Source organism: Bos indicus, chromosome 23 (assembly GCF_029378745.1).
Source record: "Bos indicus isolate NIAB-ARS_2022 breed Sahiwal x Tharparkar chromosome 23, NIAB-ARS_B.indTharparkar_mat_pri_1.0, whole genome shotgun sequence".
Lineage (NCBI taxonomy): Eukaryota > Metazoa > Chordata > Mammalia > Artiodactyla > Bovidae > Bos > Bos indicus.
The window spans coordinates 42,496,183-42,518,001 of NC_091782.1; the positions used below are offsets into that span (position 1 = coordinate 42,496,183).

A 21,819-nucleotide genomic window follows, 5' to 3' on the forward strand; every position below is an offset into this window, starting at 1 on the left:
CATGGCAGCCCTAAGTTTCTTTTGTGTCTGTGAGTTGATTTCTGTTTTTTTAAGTAAGTTCATTTGTATCTTTTTTTTTTGATTCCACATATAATTGATAGCATTTGAAAACAAATTATGGTTACCAAGGGGGTGGGGGTGGGGAGGGATAAATTAGGAGTTTGGGATTAAGATACACACTCCTATAGCTGAACAACAAGGACCTACTGTATAACACAGGGAACTATATTCAGAATCTGGTAATAACCTATAATGGAAAATAATCTGAAAAAAAGGAATATACATATATATGTATAACTGGGAGCCACCCACTGAGGTGGCTCAGTGGGTAAAGAATCCACCGGCAATGCAGGAGATGTAAGAGACTTGGGTTCAGCCCATGGGTCAGGAAGTTGCCCTGGAGAAGGGTATGGCAACCCAGTATTTTTGCCTGGAGAATCCTATGGACAGAGGAGCCTGGTGGGCTACAGTCCATGGAGTTGTAAAGAGTTGTAAAGAGTTGTAAAGAGTCGGACAGGACTAAACCGACTGAACACACACGCATGCGTGTATAGCTGAATCACTTTGCTGTACATCTGAGACTAACGTAACATTGTACATCAACTGTGCGTCAATAAAAAACAAAAATCTATTGTGACATGGCCACATATGAACTACCTTGAGTTGGTATTGCTCACACCCCTGGTACGTATCTAAAACAGCATGTTTATTTTGAAATAAGTAAAATAAATAAATAAATAACGTCTCACGGTTTGTCCCATCCCCATTTTTAGATGACTAAATGTTATACCCTTGTTCATGGTAGCTCTGATTTTTTTTTTCCTGTATTAGAAATTGCTCAGCAGGAGACAAATGAGGTTCCCATGCGAACTGTGCGGGTGATTGAGTGAAGAGGGTAATCCATGTCGTTGGAGATCCATCTTCTTGTTCACATTTGTGTTAAGAAGTATGCAGAGCAGAAAGCCTTGAACAGTTTGGAAATGGGGAGCTGGTTACATTGGAGTGTCAAGCACACATCGCACCCCCCTGCTTTTACATATGCACATTTTGCCACTTGCAAAGCTGTATGCTTGGATCTGCGTTTGATAAGGGCAGACATACCTTGTCTAGGTTCTGGCTGTGTCACCATGCTGGCACAACATCTGGCCTGCACAATATCCAGAGAAATACTTTGTTGATTAAATGACCTCAATTGGTTCTCAGGGGCGTCCTGTGGATTCAGACACAACAAGTTTCAGCATTCCATTCTCCAGGTTCAAAGAGGACAGTTATTTACCTAGGGTCACATGGCCTGGTAGCTGAAGGATCTAGATCTCTCCTTTACACTGTGCTTCATCTTAACTCCAGTAATAGAAGTGGAAAAGCCACACTTTGATCAACTAACTGTGTTTTGATATAATGGATGAGGGATTGTAACTCTCAGAGACTTCAAAAATCATAGTCGCCTGTTGGACCTGTAACAGAGTCTCTCTTGATGGTGCTATCAAGTCAGGTTTTTATAATTTAGCAGAAGAAAAGAAAACTATTCCTTCTTATGCAACTGGATATTCAGGTGCCAGGCAGAGTGTGTACACTGGGTATATAAATGAACAAATGCAGTGTGAGCCCCTGCTCTTGGAGTGCTTACCTTTTCATAGGGGAGGAAGACTGCTTATAAATCCATAAGTGTGCTGTGTATTTCAGACAAAAATCAGAGCAGGGTGCATTAGGGGAGAAAGAGTGATGGTGGCAGACAGAGGGTGACTTTATTTGGGGAAGTCAGGGAAAACCTTTCATAGCATGTGACACTTATGCAGAGACCTCAGTGATGTGTAGGAATGCTGTAGGGGTGACATCATCAGAAGAGCTTTGCAGATGGAGGGAATGGTCATGCAAAGGCCCTGCGGTCAGGAAGAGGCTTTCACTCTGGAGTGAGAGGCAAGAGGACTTGCATTTTATTCTACCTGTGATAGGAGACTGAATTTGTTTCCCAGGGCTGTCCTAACAAAGGACCACAAATTTGGTGGCTTGAAACAACAGAAATTTGTTCCCTCACAATTCTAGAGGACAGAAGTCTAAAGCCAAGCTGTCACCTTGCCTCCCTCGCTCTGAAGTTACCAGGGGAGAATCTTTCCTTGCCTCTTGAAGCTTCCGGTAGCTCCAGGCATTCTTTGGCTTGTGGCAGAGTCACTCCAGTCCCTGCCCCTGTGTTCACATGGCCTTCTCCTTTGGGTCTGTGTCTTGTCCTCTTCTGTCTCTTTTAAGGACACTGGTTACTGGATTTGGGGCCCACCCAGGTAATCCGGGGTGATCTCATCTTGAGATCTTTTTTACTTAAGTACACTTGCAGAAACTCTTTTTCCATAGAAGCTCATAGTCACAGGTTCTGGATGTGAACATACCATTTTGGGGCCTGCTGTTCAACTCATCATGGGAACTATGGAGGGCATTTAAGCAGGGGGAGTGATGGTGTCTGCGGTGTTTCATAAAGATGGCTTGGATCCTATGGGAGAGCAGTTGTAGGTGAGTGAAGAATCAACCAGGAGAAGCTCCTGCAGTGGTCCAGATGAGCTAGGAGAGCGGGGAGATAGAGAGCAATGGGTGGATTCGGTTCTGCATCACAGTGGGGCAGCAGGGACTTGTTTGATGGATTAGAAGTAGCAAGGAAAGAAAAGAGACAATCCAAGATGGCAGTGCCCTTCATAGAGAATGGGGGAGTTGGGTTTAGGAGGAAGCCAAGGCAGGGGTGGTACCATCCAGAGTTCTGTTTGGGGCACATGAACTGTTGCGAGGGGGAGATGCTGGGCATTAATTAACTTAGACGTGTGGATCTGCAGCTCAGCAGATCTATAAAGGAGAGCTTTGTCAGCCTAGAGACGGGGTAGTACCAAAGGACACTCCTCTCCAGGAAGAGGGTTGTCATGGACTGGAGACCACGATTCAGTCCATTCGCATGAAGATCACCAAACTGATAATCACCAGTTTCAATCTCTCAACCCTGGCATTTATGTCAATGTCTTCCCTGGTCTCTCAGATGGTAAAGAATCTGCCTGTAATTCGGGAGACCTGGGTTCAATCCCTGGGTTGGGAAGATCCCCTGGAGAAGGGAATGGCTACCCACTCCAGTATTCTTGCCTGGAGAATTTCATGGGCAGAGGAGCCTGGCGGGCTACAGTCCATGGGGTCGCAAAGAGTCGGACACAACTGAGCAGATAACACTGAGGGAGGGAAGCAAGCCATCAAGAGAACCTGGCGCAGTTATCCTTGGCTGTCACAAAGGCCATTGTGTGGTTAATTTTTATTTCATTGCTATCTTTATTTTTTTTTTGAATTGTTTCATTCTAAGCTCGACAAGCCTGATTGGCAGATTCACTGTCTGATTTTTTCTAGTTTTAAATGATATGCTTTTTCTTCCAGGCATCTTCATCTATTAACCTACATTCATTTTTAATTTTAATGCTCCAATCAATAATTATTTCACTTGACAGTTTTTGACAGTCTGCTGCTCCATTTAGCTGTTTAGCGTGAATTTCAAAGGTGATTTCTCAGTCTGTACAAGGGAAGTAAACTTGCTCTTTCATCCTCTACTTTGCGGGGGCATAGGAAAATAGACATGTTTTGCTCTTTCCTAAGGAGTTTTTAATATAGAAGAACTTCATAGTTTTCCATGTAGGAAGATAGAGGACTATAGAACAGTCACATTTTCTGTGATGTAGCATTTTGTTCCTGTCATTAATTCACTTGAAAGGCTGGATTTCTGTTAATTGGAATTGATATTGTGAGGTCAGCCCGTCGCCAAATATTTATTGAATACTCATTGTGTGCAAGGCACTATGTTAAATGTGGTAAGAAATTAATACACGAGTTGGACATGACTGACGGAACACATGCGTGTGCTCGCGCGCGCGCGCGCGCACACACACACACACACACACTCTCTCTCTCTCTCCAAGAAGTGTAGTGGTCAGGGAAAGTGATTTTCAAAATTATGATGAGTAGAAATGCTTACAAAAATTACAGTTTTATCTTGCTGAATATTATCCACACCCAGGATAATCCTGCTTGGAAATTCCAAGTCAAAAGCCAGGAACCAAAGTGCACGGTCATCTTCCTGTCGACATTATCCACATACATACATGAGCACGTTGTCATCAAGGGCAAACCTAGCTAAAGACTAAACAGAGTGGGGTGGGGGGTGGGGGGATGTTCCTTCCCACTAGAGTCACAGTGTGAAAGTTCTTGGCAGTTTCAGATGGTGTCGGCTATAGCTGTTAGTTTACATTTTGATAATTTACTAGTGAGCGTATAATATTTAATTCCCAGTTGGATTGTGCCACCAAACACAGCATTGCCAACAGAACACACTGCAAATTAGAAAGTTAAGAGTTCTCCTAGGGGACGTGCTCACTCCGTCGGCTCTTCTGTGAGTAGAAGCGTGACCTGTGGGTTAGAAGTTCTGGAACAGAAGGTGGAACTTGGATCGTGTCACAGCGAACAGGAAAGGAGGTGCTCCCTGCTCCTGCTCCTCTGCAGTGAGCTGCTCTGCTCTGCCTTTCCTCCTAGGTCTGGGGCCGCTTGGCCTCAGATATCCTGGCATGATTTAGGGAAGCAGACCCTGACCTTTTGGAGCCCTTTCTTTCATTTTGCTCCAGGCTTATTACTAGGCAAAATTCAGTGTCGTATTTGTGTGGCTAAAACTCTTCCGACTTCAGGACTGAGCTTTTGTTTTTCAGCTGAGTAGGGCCAGAGATCTAGCATTTTCTGGACATCACTGACCCTTCACCACAATTGAGGTTTATGATTCACTCTGCCGTGCAGCAGAAACTAACACTGCTGCTGCTGCTGCTAAGTTGCTTCAGTCGTGTTCGACTCTGTGCGACCCCATAGACGGCAACCCACCAGGCTCCCCGGTCCCTGGGATTCTCAAGGCAAGAACACTGGAGTGGGTTGCCATTTCCTTCTCCAATAGAAACTAACACAGCATTGTAATATAACTATACTCCAATGAAGACAATATATTAGGGCAGAAAAACCCCCAATACCCCTTATATAAACTTCCTTGCACCTTATGGTGGCAGCCAAGCCAGTCACTCATTAGAACTATGAATACTTGGCTGTTGCTCTTTTCGACTTAAGTCTGGTTTTTGCTGACTTTCATTGTACACACGCATAGGGAGGCAAACAGAAACCCTGTTCTGCACTCGCCAATGCTCTGGCTTCAAATCAGTTGAAAGTGAGCAGAGCTGGAAGTGGTGTGTCAGCCGGCCTGTTGGAGAGGGCTGGCTGGGTCTCCACCCGCTCGCCACCCTCCGCCCTGCAGCCCAGAGATGGCTTCAGGTCTGTGTCCAGGACTTGCCACACTGACTCAGAGAGCTAAGTAACGTCTGGGCGGAGCATGCACTTTGATGCCGGCGTGGTAATTCACAGTGAGATGCGTCACTCGAGTATCCTTGGGCGCCGAGATCAGCGTATGCTCTGTGTCAAGCTACTCTGGAATGTAAATCACAAGTGGAAGCTATTCTGTTGATTCACTTTGAGAAATTGCTTGCTTTCTCGATGCAGGTAGCAGTAAGGGTTACAGCACTTCCGTCTCCTTAAGAAATGTTTCATAGGGAGTTAGGTAATTGTTTGGTGAGCCTGGAATCAGAGCAGGGAAGAGCTGTTGCTCTCTTTGTCTCAGGAGAAGGATGTTTTTCTAGTGGGACCCACAGTCATCTCACCAGGGTTGCCTAGATAGTGAAGCCACTTTCTTCCCCACAACAGCCTTGGCACTGCTCACATTTGCTTTAGTGACTGTACTCATCCCTGGAAGAGCCAACCCATGGCCCCTTTGGAAGACAATCTTTTCTTAAATTTTTGAGTGTAATTCACAGGTACTGGCTGGAGCAGGGGGCTGTGGTGGGGGTGGGGGTGGGACTTTGCTGTCTTCATTGACTTTGTGTGTGTATATTCTTATCCATTAAGTCTAGTTCTTACTGTAAACCTCTGACTTGGCAATCTCTTTTTCCCATTTTCAAGTTCCTGGTGGGGAGTGGTGGTGTATATCTTACTATACTCCTCATTATACTCTTTATAAGACCCTTGGAGACTTTGTAATAAACACCCCGTGAATTATAACTTCAGATCAAGCACTGGGAATTGCACAGCAACATGGAGGCATTTGCCCAGAGCAAGGGTAGGCAGATTATGGCCTACAGCCCCTATCTGGCCTGCTGCCACTTTTTTAGAAATAAAGTTTTATTGGAACAAGCAGTGTCCATTCATTTATCTAATGTCTATGGAGGCTTTCCCTGTATAACTACAGAACTGAGATGAGTAGTTGAGAAAGGGATCGTCAACCAACACAAAGTATGAAATATTTACTCTTGGGTGCGTTTCAGAAAATGTTTGCCAACCTTGGTCTGTAGAATTTGCAAGTCATAGAATTGCAACAAGTAAGAACTGGAAGCTTAGTCCCCCTCCTCCCACCGAAATTCAGTGAACAAATGGAGGATTAGAGAAGAATGAGACTTGCGTAAAGGTCACAGAGCTGCTTCGTGAGAGAGCCAGAAACTGGACTCAGACTTTCCAGTTCCTAGTGTCAGTACTTGCCTTTGGCTTTTGGAGGTGGGACGTTGGGAGTTTTACAGTTTACAGATGATCAGCCATTACAACACACAGAATAGAGCTCCTTTAGTGGCAAGAGCTATTTGCCAAACTGACTTCCCCCGGATAAAATTACCAACCAGGCTGGTACTGATATTCATTTGACAGCACCTACCAGAGGCTGAGAGTGGAGAGAAGGGACAAGGACCCTGATGAATAAGTGCTGTCCTTACCCTCTGGAAATTTGGATGAGAGGAAGAGTCAGATATTTGCACATCTTTTTATTTGCAGTGTGTTTAAATGTCATCACAGGGCCACAATCAAATAAACGGAAAACTGTGTTCATTTGATCATGGGGGATAGAGGTGTTATCAGAGGTGGCTCCACAGAGTTGAAGATGTTTGAGCTAAAGAACTCTCTCATAAGAGGCTTGCGATGGATGTGGCTTGGGGGCCTCTAGGCATGAAATCCAATAGTGTAGGAATATTTGTCTACCACACCCAGAGGTAGGGCGGCGGGTATGTGGCGAAGAGGGGACAAGAAACACAGTTGGAAATGTAGATTGGGCCTAAATAGTGGAGTTCATGGTATTTCATGATAAAGACTTTACTTTACTTTCTGGGGGTCTCTAATCTGTAGATTTTAGGACAACGGGAGACCACAGTTTTTATGAAGGAGGACCTACCCATCCATATGGGCTTCCCAAGTGGTCCTAGCAGGTAAATACCCTGCCCACCAGTGCAGGAGGTGTAAGAGATGTGCTTTTGATCCCTGAATTGGGAAGATCCCCTGGAGAAAGGCATGGCAACCCACTCCGGTATTCTTGCCTGGAGAATCCCATGAACAGAGGAGTCTGGTGGGCTACAGTCCATAGGATCACACAGAGTGGGACACGGCTGAAGTGACTTAGCATGCACACATAAATCCATATGCAGTGTAAGCTTCGTGTGTGGGTTTAATAATTAATATCACTAACAGAAATCAGTGCTTTCTCCCAAATATATGTAGCTGGTTGATATAATTCATCAACCCCAAATTCATTTAAAGTGTTACTAAATTAATAGTATCTTTTTGGTCACTGTATATTTTTTTGATTAACAGATATTTAGAGCAAAATATCTATTGTTCACAGTCGGTAAAATTTTGGATTAAAAAATAATATTGGAAACCACTGCTGTTGATGACAGATAGCATGCAGTTTTCTGAGTTAACAAATGGGATTGGTTCTGGGGTCATGCTGCTCCAAATCTATTTAGCTGTGTGACTTGGACCAAGTTATTTGACCTCTCCAAGCCTTAAAGTCCTTATCTCTAATAGTAACATGATAACATTTGCCTCTTTGTCATAAAGATGTATGAAAAGCATTAGCATAGTGCCAGTTGCATGAGATGTGCCCAGTAATTTCAGCTGTTTTCATTATTTCTGGTAGTCTGTGCAAATGTGTATTAGATCTGACCCAGGGTGGAGGACGAATTCCAAGCAGAGAGTTGTAAGACCTTTTGTTACCCAAGTGAGTAACAATGGGGCTGGCATGGGCAGAGGGCAGCGGTATGGAGAGAATGGGAGAGTGAACATCCGCCTCAGGTGATGACGTGGAAAATGAGAGAACCCAGCTTCCATTCATGTCCATAGCAATGGATGAGATAGAGATTAGACTTCAGTGAACCTTGTTCCTGTGATTTCCTGGCAGTATATAGTGTGAATTATCTGGCAGGTTCCATAGCTCTTAGTTCCTAGAATTGATCTAGGTAAGAATTCACCTGGAATAAATTTTATTTATTAGTTTAATGAATTAATAAGCCCTCTTTGGAACATGTTAAAACTAGAATTAGAATATAAGTATCTTGCTTCATGATGATGTAGTATAACTGCAGTTCAGCCTATCCCCATCATAGCTTTCAAAGAAATGTATATAGGACAATAAGTGACATAGTCCAAATTTTAAAAAATTGTTCTATTTGCATATTATTAGTTATTTTTTGTCTGTACTTAGAAAAAAATCAAACAGGATAAATGTTAAGTGTTATCTGAGAGGTTTGTATTTTTGGGTCACTTTTGTATTTTCCAAAGTGAAAATATGCATTTTGGAAAAATATTTTTATTTTGTATTTGAGAATAGTTGATTAACAACGTTGCATCAGCTTCAGGTGTACAGCAAAGTGATTCAGTTACATTAATACATATACATCTTTCTATTCTTTTAAAATTCTTTTCCTGTTTAGGTTATTGCGGAATATTAAACAGACTTCTCTGTGCTATATAGTAGGTCCTTGTTGGTTTCTGGTTTATGTGTAGCAGTGTGTACTTGTCAACGTGTATTTTTAAAGTGCTAAAAAGGGAAACTTTAAAAAGGACTGGATTGGAAAGGCTGAAGGGAATTTGCCTTCCCCATCTTTTTGAGAAGCTGTTTACAAACGCTAGTGGTAGTGGGTGCTCTCCCAAGTGTCTCGTTTCAGTCAGATGGTGTTCTCCTAAATCTGCGGAATTGGGGACCAGCTCATAGAGGTGGGCGGAAGTGAGAAACGAGAGTAGCAGTAGTACATGCTAATGGGCCGGTCAGAATGTGACTATTACATCTTATTGGATTATCTTTAATGTTAGAATCCAGGCGAAGACAAATGATTCCTATTACTTTACCATCCATTCTCAATGTGCAAATTCTCACACCTGGGTGTTGGCACACATGTGTGGGTACACGGTGAAGGGGTGCTGGGCAGTTGCCAGGAGCAGCGACAATCCCAATCCAGGAATCAGGAAATGGGGGTGGGTGGTGGTGATCTAGTCTCAACTCTGTTACTTAGTTTTATAGACTTAAGTCATTCACTTCCCTGAGCCCAGCCTTTTCATCTGGGAATGAAGGATATCTGTAACAGTTCTGACTACCTCACAGGGTTATTTTGGAAATCCATTTTGAACAGATTATAAAACCCCATACACATGAGAGTTGTTTTCAGTGCTGGCTTGGCCCTGCTTCAACACTGTGGTCGTGGGCAAGTGACTCAAGCTCTGCCGACCTGGCACCGCAAAACAAAGGCTACCGAGTCTTCACTTTTTGTCTTGAGACAGTGGAGACCGAGGTTCAGAAACAGTGGGCCAGAGGAGCATCACCTAGGGCAGTAGGTCTCAAACTGAGACAGCATCAGAATTAACTGGAAAGGCGTGTGAAACTGCAGAATCCTGGGCTCTGGGATTTCTGATTTCCTCTATTGGGACCTGAGAATATGCATTTGTAACAAAATTCCCTCATGATATCGATGCTGGGGTTCTAGGAACCATACTCTAAGGATGAGGGTGGGTATTCAGGTGGTGGGAGAACTGAACGCATTATGAAAAAGCATCCAGTTGAATTTATTAATATTAATACATGTAATAATAAATCGAGTTTATTAATATATACAAACACATCCAATTGAATTTATTAATATTACTGTGATATATTAGTATATAATATGATAAATAATATTCAACACCCATATTATATATATATATAATTTATTTAATAATATTCAATGTCCCCTTCTTCCCCCACACACCAAAATCGCCTGAACCAGACGTTTTCTGAGACTCTTGGCTACTCCTGAATATTTGGTTCTCTCTAGATACCTCAGCCAGTAGAAACAAGAAGGGACTTTGGGATTAAGCAGTTCTCCCACAAGTAGCCTAAATAACATTGACAGATCGTTACTCTTCGGCATCCACTCCAACACAGAGATGCTTTTTCCCACATGCATGTGCACCAGAGGCCAGTGATGTCTTTTTTGCTCTGTTCTCCTTTTTTAAAAATTCAGTGAGTCAGCTAATTTTGTAGGAATGTCTCAAAGCTATTCCTGTAAAGCCAGCATTGGTCAATTGAAATAGAGGAAGCAGCGCTGATGAACGCAATCTTATTGAAATTTGATCTCGTAGAGGTCGCCCTAGATTCAGAGAGTTTGGACCGGAACCCTCCTACTCATTGCTTGTAGCTCCATGGTGTGGTAAAGTTCATTCTGCTCACATGGTGTCTACTTTTTCAGCCGGGGTTAATTCTTTTGCTGGAGGGGATGAGTAAGAGAGAGAGTTGGCATTAATTGCTTCATCAACTGCTCGTGTTAGTCATCTCCTGCTCGTCTTATTAATTCAACTGGAAGGAGGAGAAATGTTATCTCTGGTTCCAAGGCCAGCTTCAGTTAACTAGGATACTCCCTCAGAGGGACTTGTGGTCATGGTTTCATTCACTTATTAAAGGAATGAATAGATTGTGAATCTCATTATCCTAGCATGTCTATACGTAAATATATTAACGGCCACATGTGACCTTGTGATGTTTATCATTGATCAAATGCCATAGACAGGAATGTGTTAACTCAGGATTATATTGATGGTGGTTGGTTTTCAAAAAAGAAAAGAGAGGGATGTATCTAGGTTCATGCCTTCCCCGAATTCCCCTGTTTCCCACTTGATTAACTGAGGTGTGGAGGGAAGAAGAGGACAGTTTCCAAATAAAACTGCCTTCAGCTCTTTTCAGAGTGTAACTCAGTAGCTGTATTAATTTAAAACACAATTGTATGTCTGTAATTTTCTGCTCCTTACGTTCAGCTCATTCGCGTCTTCCTGTTTGGCTTGTACCTTCCCCTTCTGACTCAGTCTTCTCGATTTCTCTTCTCACTCGACCAGACCACTGTTCTTCCTCTGCCTTTAGCTTTTTCTTACTTGGCCTCCCTTGCACGGCTTTTTTTTTTTTTTTCACTGAAGCGCATCTCTGTTCACTTTTTCCTTACGAAGAGCATGGGTTATCCCCAGGCAGGTGCTCCAGATGGAAAGTATATCTTTATCTTAACTTAATAAATTCATTTGTATTCAGGAAGAGTTTATATACAGTGAAATGCACACAGCTTAAATGTATAGTTCAGTGAGTTTTGATAACTGGATATGTCTGTGTAGCCAGCACCTTATTCAAGATCCAGGGCATGTCCATCACCCCAAAGAGAGTCTTTATTTCTCCTGTTAATCTCCCCGCCCTCGCCCCCTGCCCATAATCAACCACTGCTCTGATTTCTTTCACTGTAGATGAGTTTGGTCTATTCTTGAACTTTATACAAGCGAGATCGTTCAGTAGGTACTTTTTTGGTATCTGCCTCCTTTTGTTTAACATATCATTTTAGAGATTCACCCACACTGTTGCATGTATCAGTTAAAAAAAATTTTTTTTGACTAGTAGTCCAGTGTGTGTGTGAATACTACAGTTTATTCTTTCACTTGTTTATGGTCCTTTGGGTTGTTTCTGTGTTTTGACTATTATGAAGACAGCAGCTGTAAATACTCTTTGGCAAGTCTTTTTGTGGACATATATTTTCATTTCTCTCTGGAGTGGAATTACTGGGACACTGGTTAGGTGTGTAAGTTTATAAGAACCTGACTGTTTTCTAAAGTGGTTGCAGCATTTTATGTTCCCTCCCCAAGTATATGAAAGTTCCAGTCATTCCACATCCTCACCAGCATCTGGTCCACCCCCCGCCCCATTCTTTTTAATTTTAGCTATTCTAGTGGTTAAATGAAGTAGTATCACATGGTTTTAATTGCATTTCCTGATGACTCATGATATTGAGCATCTTTTTATGTGCTTTTCGGCCATTTGTGTATCTTCTTTTTTTGTAGTGTCTGTTTAAAATTCCTTGACAGTTTTTAAAATTGGGTTGGTTGCTTTTTTTTGATATATTTAGTTCTTTATATATTCTGAATATGTTTTTTTTTTTTTGGTCAAGTGTATGTATTACAACATTTCCCCCCAGTGTTTTGGCTTATCTTTCTTTTTTAAACTGTGTTTTTGGGTAAGCAGTTTTTAATTCTAATGAAGTCTCAATTTACCATTTTTTTAAGATAAATGTTTTTTCTCATGTCTTCGTGGAGCTTTTGCTTACCTTCTGGTTACTGAAATGTTCCCCTAAATTTTCTCTCAGAAGCTTTTTGGGTTAGTCTTAATATTTAAAGTTCTAACGCATCTCAAATTAGTTTTAATGTATGGTGTGAGGTAGGGGTCAGGGTTCCATTTTTTTTCAAACATTTATTGAAATGTATCAAATGATTGAGGAAGTTTTCTTTCCTCATCAAATTACCTTAATGTCTTTGTCAAATATCAGTTGAGAATATTTGTTGTTTCAAGACTCTGTTTTATTAGATTGATGTGCATGCTAAACTTAGGTCAATACTGGGCTAAAACAGCTTCATGGTAACTCAGGTGTTATGTATTCTCTAATTTTATTCTTCTTTTTCAAGATGGTTTTTGGTGGTCCAGCTCTTTTAGAGCTCCATACACATTTTATAATTGACTTTAATTTTTTAAAAAGCCTTTGAGAAGTTTGTTTGGCTTGCATTGAATTATAAGGGATCAATTTAAGGAAAATAAGTATATTAACAATATTGAGACTTCCAATTCAAAAATAGTATATTTCTTTTTGTTTATTAATTTGTTTCAATGATGGCTCCCTATTTTTGGTGCAAAGGAACTGCCTGTCTTATGTAACTGCATTTTGCTTTTTTTTCCGATACTGTCATACATTTAATTTTTTAGAATTTCATTTTCAAATTACTTGATGTTATATAAGGAAATACAGTTGATTTTTACCTTATTGACCTTATGTTTGTGGACTGCTAACTTCGTTTATGAGTGAGGATATATAACCACACCTTGTCTCTCACCTTACAGGGAAAGAATTTGCTCTTTTACTATCAAGTATGATGTTAACTATAACTTTTTCATAGTTGTCCTTTATCAGATTGAGGAAGCACCTTCTGTTTCTAGCTTTATTAGGGATGTTTGTTTTTATCAGCAGTGGATTTTGAATTTTGTACAGTTCTCTTTCTGCTTCTAATAAGATATCATATTGTTTTTCTCCTCTATCTGGTAAATTACATTGATTGATATTAGACTTTGAATCAACCTTGAGTTCCTAGGATAAGAACAAGTTATCATTATGCACAGTTCTTTTTACCTATTACTGAATTTTTTGCTGATATTTTATTGTTTTTACAAATATGCCCATTAAGAATTGTCTTTAATTTTTTCCCCCTGTGTAGTATTTGCTAGCTTTTAGTATTGGCGTTATGCTGCTCTATAAAGTGTGTGCTAGAGTGTTCCTGTTTTCACTATTTTCTGAAAGCACTTCTGTAAGATTTTATTTCTTTTAAAAATAATTGGTGAAATTTGATAGTTGAAAACACTTGGGCCTGGAGTTTCCTTTGTGCAAAGGTTCTAAAAGTATTTAATTTAATTAAAAATATTATACAGCAAAATATCCTTTTTTGGTTACAGTTCTGAGTTTTAACACGTGTAGCGTTGCGTAACTGTGACTGTAATCAGGTTTCAAAGCAGTTATATCACTGTGTGCTGAGGATTTTGATAAGGAATTCAATTTTCTTAACTGATAGTAACCTATTTTTTTTAGCAGAGTTTTTGTACATTTTTGGTTATGTTGAGGTAAATTTTGTATCCATTTTTCAAAAAATTGTTCACTTCCTGTAAGTTGCCAAAATTATTGGCATAAAGTTGTTTGTAACATTTAATATTTGTAGGATTTGTAGCAATATCTGCTTTTCCATTATTATTATTTTGTTTTCTCGTTTTTGTAATTAGACTTGCTGGGAATTGAAGAATGAACTGTTGCCGACTTTCTGTTTCACTGATTTCTGCTCTTAGGTTTACTATTTCTTTCTTACTCCTTATTTTTGGCATAATTTTCTCTCCTTTTTGTAGATCATTTGATTTGAAATTTTTATTCTTTTCTTTTCCTAGGTGTACAGGTACATACATTTCTAGAATTATTTCTTTCTAGTGAATGCTCTTTAGTTTTTACGACATTTGTTCTAGAACTCTGGTAATTCTCCGTGTGTACAACCTGCTCTATGGGTATGGGCTTAATAGCTGTAGCCTGTTCAGGCTTCAGCCAAGGACTTAGGGTGAATTCTCATGTTTCAACTGCACTGCACAGATTTTGATACATAATACTTTAATTGTTGCTTAAGTCAGTATTTGGTTATTTCTATTTTATTTCCTCCCCAGGTTAATAGTTAAGTATTTTAATTCCCAGAAATATTTTTAGCTTTCCTTTTTTCTTTTTCTTTTTAAATTTATTTATTTTTTAATTGAAGGATAATTGCTATACAGAATTTTTTCCTTTTTTTCTTGATTGCTAGATACGTTTTTGATTTACCTGATTTTTGCCATAATTTTGCCTTAAAATTTTGAGATCATTTTATTAGATGCATGTATGTTCATGATCATAAAATCCTCTTTACTGAGCATTCCTTTTGCAGGTATATAATATCCCTCATGGTCATTTTTAATGCTTTATGACTTACATTCCATTTGTCTGATATTAAAAGTACTGTCCTAGATTTTGTCTTTATTTTTGTTCATATTTTCTTTTTTATAATTCCTTATTTTCAATGTTGGTTTATACTTTCACTTTAAAGTGGTTCATTTTCCTCTACTACTTATTGTATGTAGTTTAAATGTAATGTTGTCTCTGTTAGTTACTGACTTTACACCCAATTTCACTTATTTAAATTATTTTTATTAAGACATTTTAGCCTTGCTACTAATGTTTTCTACTTGCTATTTCCTTTTGCTTCTTTTTTTTTTTTTTTAACTGCTTTCCTTCCTTTCTTTGGATAGACTGAATTTTCTTTTGCTAGTTTTGAGGGAATATATTTTATTTTATTCTTATCATGTTTAACCTTATGTTTCTATAAACTTAGTTTTCTCTAAGGCTTATCAATAACTTCTCTGTTCCCCAAATCACTCCACACTTCATAACCATTAGACCTTTCCTGCCTCAGTCTGAGATTTTCCCCCTCCTGAGACTTTACTACCTTCTTTCCTCCAAGAGTTCCCGGAATACTTACATTAGTTAACGGGCATAACTCTAAGATGATTCAACCTCTAGTCTATGCAACTTCCCCATCTTGTTGGGAACCAGAAGTGACTGGTACTTTAAGAAAGTTTATTCTTCTGCAGAGTGGACTGTTGAATTGATGGGGGTGATTCTGGAGACAGAGACACTACCTAGGGGTCCCAGTGTAATAGTCATGAGAGTTTCAGAGGTTTCTAGTGAATACAGTGGCTGTCAGAGTGGGTGTATTGTGTAACAATCAGTAGGTCTTCTCATATGTGAGAGAAAGAGGGGGTGATGGTGCTAAGCATGAATGGCCAATATATTAAATTTCTGGGGTTGTTTTTTTTAGCCCTATCCCCTTCTTGAATTCCAGTTACATGGTTTCTTATCAGGGTTAAATGAGGCAAAATGTAAAAGACACAACATATATCCTGAAATGGAAATAATAATTTAGAAAAAAAATTAAGTAATTAAAAAAGTGCCCACTTCCACATTTCTGTCTCAGATGACTATATGAATGGGCATAGGGAAGCTCAGGTGACTTAGAAGGAACAAGTGTTTTGCTTTTTAGTTTGAGTTGTTGCTTTTTTTTTTTTCCTTGCAGAAGGCAGGGGGAAATGTATTTATTTTTATTTATTTCTTGTTGTTTTAAATTTGGGTCATCAGTAGGACATCTAGATGGCAGATCATTGAGTATATAATTCTATAGAGAGAGAGAGCTGATAGGAGAGAAGGATTTGAGAGTAGTTTGTAAAGACCCTATAGGGGATCTTCCAGGAGAAGGTGACAGGGTCCAAAAGAATAGAGATCCCTGTTATTAAATTGTATTACTTAAAAAAACTTTTTTTCTATTATTATTATTTTTTTGTCCGCACCATGTGGCATGTGAGATCTTAGTTCCGAGACCAGGGGTTGAACCTGCGCCCCCTGCATCAGAAGCACAGAATATTAACCACTGGACCACCAAAGAAATTCAAGAGTAGAGATCCTTGAAAAAAAAGCATGGATTTGGAGGACGGAAGATGCATCAGAGAAAATAGAGGACTGGATTCTTAACCCAGTTCCGACACTGACTGGTTTGCTTAACCTTTTGAAAAGCACCAAATCCCTTCAGGGGCTTCTCTTTCTTTTGAGCCCTTTTTTTTCCTTTCCTTCCCCTTCCCTCCCCTCCATTCTTCATTAATTCAAGTATTTTTCTTGAATCCTCATTATATGTCAAATTTTGCTGTAGGTCCTGAGCTTAAAGCATCAGATAAGGTGTGGGCTTTGACCCCTTGTGCTGAGAGCAGGCAACAGATTCAACTGTTACTCTCTGTTAAGCATTGTGGTACCTGTGTGTTACAAAACCACAGAGAAGGGGCATCTAAATTAAATTGAAGGGACTTTCCTGGTGGTCCAGTGGCTAAGACTCCATGCTCCCAATGCAGGGGGCTTGGGTTTGATACGTGGTAAGGGAACTGGATCCCACATGCTGCATGCTGCAACTTAAGACCTGGTGTAGCCAAATGAATAATAAAAATAAATATTTAAAAGTAACTAGGTAAATAAAACACAATAGTTCTCTGTAAGTTTATTAAGAAAAATAAATCGGATCGAAGGAAGGAAAAGGGGAGTGTGAGAAGGCTTTCAGGACACGTGTCCTTCAAACTAAGCTTCTCAGAATGAGAGGTAGTTTAGACAAGCGTATGCAAAGTAATTTAGGCAGCGTATGCAAAAAGGAACAAAACAGTGCAGAATGGTATACAGATGGGCTAAAGAAGCTGTTGAAGTCAGGCTGGCCCGACCGCCTTGGAGAGGTTCAAAGTCTAGGGCAGGAGGGGTCTGGTAGGCCAAACCCAGAAGTTTGGGTTTTATCTGGGATGGAATGCAGACCCACTGAAAAACTTGAAACAGGGATGTGAAAAATCAGGTGTGTGTTTTAGAAATCCCATTATTGTACTGGGCATTTGCTGTGATAAGGGACCAGTGGTGAGCTGGGAGCCCAGAGGAGAAACAGTTCTAGAAATTCAGGTGACAGAGGAATGCTTACTCAACAGCCATGAAGCACCTGCTCCATGCTCATCCCCGGCCTGTGTGCTGGTCATCCCACCTGGCCCCACGGAGATAGGTCCCTTGTTCTCAGAGAGCTTGGAGTGATGGTGGAAGGAGTGGGTAGATTGGCGAGGTGGAGATGAGACAGCACCCAGAGGACTTGGTGACTCATCCGACGTTGGAGGTGAGTGAGAGGGAGGAGTTTGTGGTTTGAATTACTCGGTGGATGATGACCCCATTCACTATGGTGGGGGACCCAGCAGAGCCCAGCAGAACCTCCAGGCAGACGTGTCCAGCACGTGAATAGGTCCAGACCTCTGGAGGGACCTCTGCAACTTGTGTGCGTGCTCAGTTGCGAAGTTGTGTCTGACTCTTTTGCAACCCCATTGACCATAGCCCACCAGACTCCTCTGTCTGTAGGGTTCTCCAGGCAAAAATACTGGAGTGGGTTGCCATTTCCTCCTCCAGGGCATCTTCCCCCCGCCAGAGATCGAACCTGTGTTGCTTGTGTCTCTTGCGTTGGCAGGTGGATTATTTACCACCGAGCCACCTAGGAAGCTTACTGAATGAAAGAAGTGGACTAGGTGTTAAACATACTTGATTTTGTTCAGGTCCAGGATTCAGTTTCAGTCTCTATTATGGTTGCTTCCCTGAGAAGCAGACTTCTTTACATATCTCCCATAACTTAGTGTGCAGCTGGGCAAAGCAGGAGGTTTAGTTGTTTTAGGTACATCCGGGGTCCAGTACCATTAATTTCATTACTCACCCTTCATCCCTTCACCTTTCCAGCCTGGGAGTGAGCTCACTACTTGATTTTGCCTTGTTATGTAGGTTGCTGTGGGCAGTGGTTGTATTCATGAGTGCTTGTAGGGGTTTTAGGATGATCTGGCCCTATTTATGTATTTTACAGATAAGAGATGAGGCCTGGGGAGGTTTGGGGACTTTCAGAGTATGAGCAGGGCTGAGATTAGATCTCCAAGTTCACTGGTCTCTCTGCCACTGCCTTCACCACCGTCCCTCCCACTTATTTGATTCACATTGGAGTGCTTACAGATCCAGGCAGAAATGCTCTTAGGTATATATTTGTGCAGAAGTTTGGAAATGCCTAAGCCTGTGAATGTAACTTTGAGACTCTGTGTAAAGCCTGTCAAGAAGCATTGGGTCATTCTAGCTCTGATGCAGAGAGACGCGTCCTTGGTGTCGCAGTTAGATGCAGGCAGCTCCCTGAGTGCACCCTGCTTCAGGGTGCCCTCCAAAGGCTCCCTGGAAGGCGTCGTTTGACCCCAGGTAGAGAATCACGTTGCACTGCCACTTCAAAGAATAAAAAGAGTGCAGAAACTACCGAACTGAGTGTGGGAAGCCCTTCTTGTTGGTAAGAGTTTCAAGTGCTAGAGAAGGGATGTGTTGAAAGGACATTTACTTTCATCAGCTCAGAGCATCTGTTTTTTGTTCTTTAAAAAGAAGCAACACCTCAAATTATGGCAGTCCCTAGGCAAGTAAGCACTTGAGATTTTGATCTGTACAGATTCTTCGACGGAGTGCCTCGCAGGAGCTTTTAGTAGTGATTTGCAGCATTTGTCTAGTTCTGTAGAATGACAGCCCGTCTTTGTGGGGAAGGGGAGAGAGAGGCAGAGACCGCTAAGGAGCCACTCTGTGAAACAGCAAATAAGCCATTTCTCTCAGATGCGGATAGAAGTGGAAACTGGGCTTAGCAGGCCCCGGAGACCAAATTAAAGGAGATAGGAAATGGAAACTCAAGTCCGTGTTTTCATTTTCAACTCGGCGCCCACCTTCAAAACATTCATTCAGTGTGGGCTTCGTCACAATTTTCCCCCCTCTTCGATGCAGATTTCTATTTTCTTATTGTGGTAAATGTATAGAGCATAAAACTTGCACATTCTTCGTGTGCAAAGTGACATCGGGAGCATTACAGTGATGGACATCACTCCCCCCCTGTCGTGGTAATTATTATTTTAGGCCCAGGTTTCCTAAATGAAGCAAATTGACAGTTAGGGTGGTGTCACCCTTAACCCCAGGGCGCAGTGTAACCACCGTTAAGAGTCAGTCTCCCATCTCTTTTTTCCTTATTCATACGGTTTTGTTCAAGCCTAGTTGCAATATTGTTCATACTCTTCATAAAGAGAATTTTAGAACTGTTAGGGAATTTAAAGATGCTTCATTCCATTTCCCCCGTTGTTTAGGTTAAGACCTGAGTGACCAAAATGGCTTGCATAGCTGGACAGTAGCCGAGCTGGGTCTCCCTCTGTCCTGGGCGGCTCTGTCTTTAGTTTCAAAATTATTATAAAAAATTCATCTGTGGTTTATTTTTAGGGTCATCTTCCTTCTCTCTCTCTCTCTCTCTCTCTCTCTCTGTGGTTTCTATGTCTGGATTTTTTTTTTTTTTTTAAGTGGCGTCTTTAAGCAGGAATTTGTTTTAAACAAGAAAATCACAACATTCATGCCATTCCCAGGGCTTATCACCCATGACTGAGACTGTGAATTCTCTCCCTTCTTGTCTCTGTCCAGATATTCTAAATCCAGGATGTTACTTTCTTTTTTTTTTTAACCCCCATTTGTTTTGCTGAGTGTGGTGAAATCACAGTTTAAAGGTGATTGTCATTTTCCCAAGATGAGGTTTTTTTTTTTTTTTAAGCCAGTTTCTTTTCCTTCTTAAGATCTGTTTTCCACTTTGAATTAGGTGGAAACTCAGGGAAGCGGAGCCCTGCAGCTAAAAACCGACCATCTGCTGACCACTTGACCCCCTCAGGGCCGACCTGCCTGTATGATCCCTTTCAAAATCCTTTCCAGCTTCTAAATTCCTATCAGCAAGGAGTTAGGGCCTGGTCCTGCCCACGCTGGAGGTCTGTGGGAGGTGGTTAGGAAGCCGGAGGAGAGAGAGAGAAGCCGGGGTATATTGTTTGGGTCGGCCATGGCAACCGCAGCAGTAAAAAGGAACAGGACTAGTTTTGTGCTGCTCTGTAGATGGCCAGGATTCAGCACTTATCTCTGGACTTTCTGCTCGGCACCAGAAAACCTGATCTCCTGGTAAGCTCAGACTTGGCTCTCTTCTGCCCGTCTTTGATCACATCCTCAGGCAGGAATGGACGTGGGGAGGGAGTCCAGAACACACTGAGACTAGTACCCAGCAGAGACATAGTGACCACAGAGGCAGAACGGGGAGTGTTTTCTCGTCCATACCCCAGATACAGAGAGAAGTCCCTCCCCAGGCCCTTGGTTGAGCATGTGTGCAAGTGACCAGCTAGACCAGCAGGGAGGGCGCAGCCAGGAGGGAAGTGAGGAAAGCTTCCCGTGTACAGTCAGGGAAGCTGAAAGGCGGGACCTGCCTGCCACCTGCGGTTCACGAAAATGGGATTGCAAAGGAGAGTGGGAATCCAGAGTAAGCCCCACTCGCTGAACAATAGCTTGTTTTGCCTTGAGTCAGAATGGCTTTTCTTTTCATTCAGCAGATCATTTTTGGTGCCGTTCAGTGTATTTTAAGCTGTGTGTTTCATCCAAATCAGATGAAGAATTTTTATTTTTTTTCAACCCTGTACCGTGTTGCTTCCTCCTGGGCAATGTAACCTATACATGTCATTTTATTGCCTGTGAGCAACATCTAGGTGGTCAAGTCCTGAAGTTTGAATGTTGTTTCTGCTAAGAGGCACCGGTGATTCTTATTCAAAATTGGGCAAGTCTGACATTTCATTTGGGGAAGTCTAAGGAAGTTGGTGAGGGCTTCTGTTAATAAAAACAAGTGCCTCTTTTTCTCCTTATCGCCTCTCACTATCTGCTTGGCTGGCTCACGCAGTGTGGTCTGGCTTTAGTTCTCCCTGGAAGTCTCATTGTGCTTTCAGAGTTCTCTTTTACTATGACCCACAAACAGTGTTCAGACTTCACTTTAAGGAGCCAAAGGTAAAAACCACGAATAAACAGGGCAACAACATCTCTGCTTTTCTGACTTCAGCCCTCCTTGAAAACCACTTGGAATCTGCCTCTGAATTCAGAGAGATGTGTTCGTTTTTCCTTCTGCTTTCCTATCCTCACCTACTGTGTTCTGCTGCCCTTTTATTTTTATTCTTTTCATAGTCACCGACAGGGAAATAGTTACTCAATTTGTCAAAGGCTGGGTGGTGAGGTCACAGATTCTGAGATTAGCCTGTAATTTGTAACAGTTTCAGACAGTTGACAGCAAGATTTTGCTTGCTTATTTCTGAGCTGTTTTCCACAGTCTTTTCGATGCAGTTTAATAGTGAGTAATAGAGGTGTTCCTTTCTGTTGGGGAGGTGCTGTACACAGCAGATCAGCAAACACAGGAGAACTTCAACAGGCTCGTCATTTCTTGTCCAATGGTGAA

At 41.4% G+C, this 21,819-nt stretch overlaps 1 protein-coding gene across 23 annotated transcripts in view; it reads left to right on the forward strand.

Moving 5' to 3' along the window:
- The window catches only part of ATXN1 (ataxin 1), a 426,916-nt gene that overhangs the window by 51,191 nt on the left and 353,906 nt on the right, over nt 1-21,819 (forward strand). For 2 of the 23 annotated variants that reach the window (XM_070777650.1, XM_070777655.1), the window contains exon 1: nt 151-20,510. The exons of the other annotated variants lie outside the window; for them this stretch is intronic. The gene's annotated coding sequence lies outside the window, so the exon portion shown is untranslated. Of the gene's footprint in view, nt 1-150; nt 20,511-21,819 lie in introns of those variants that run through there. 23 annotated transcript variants of the gene reach the window in all.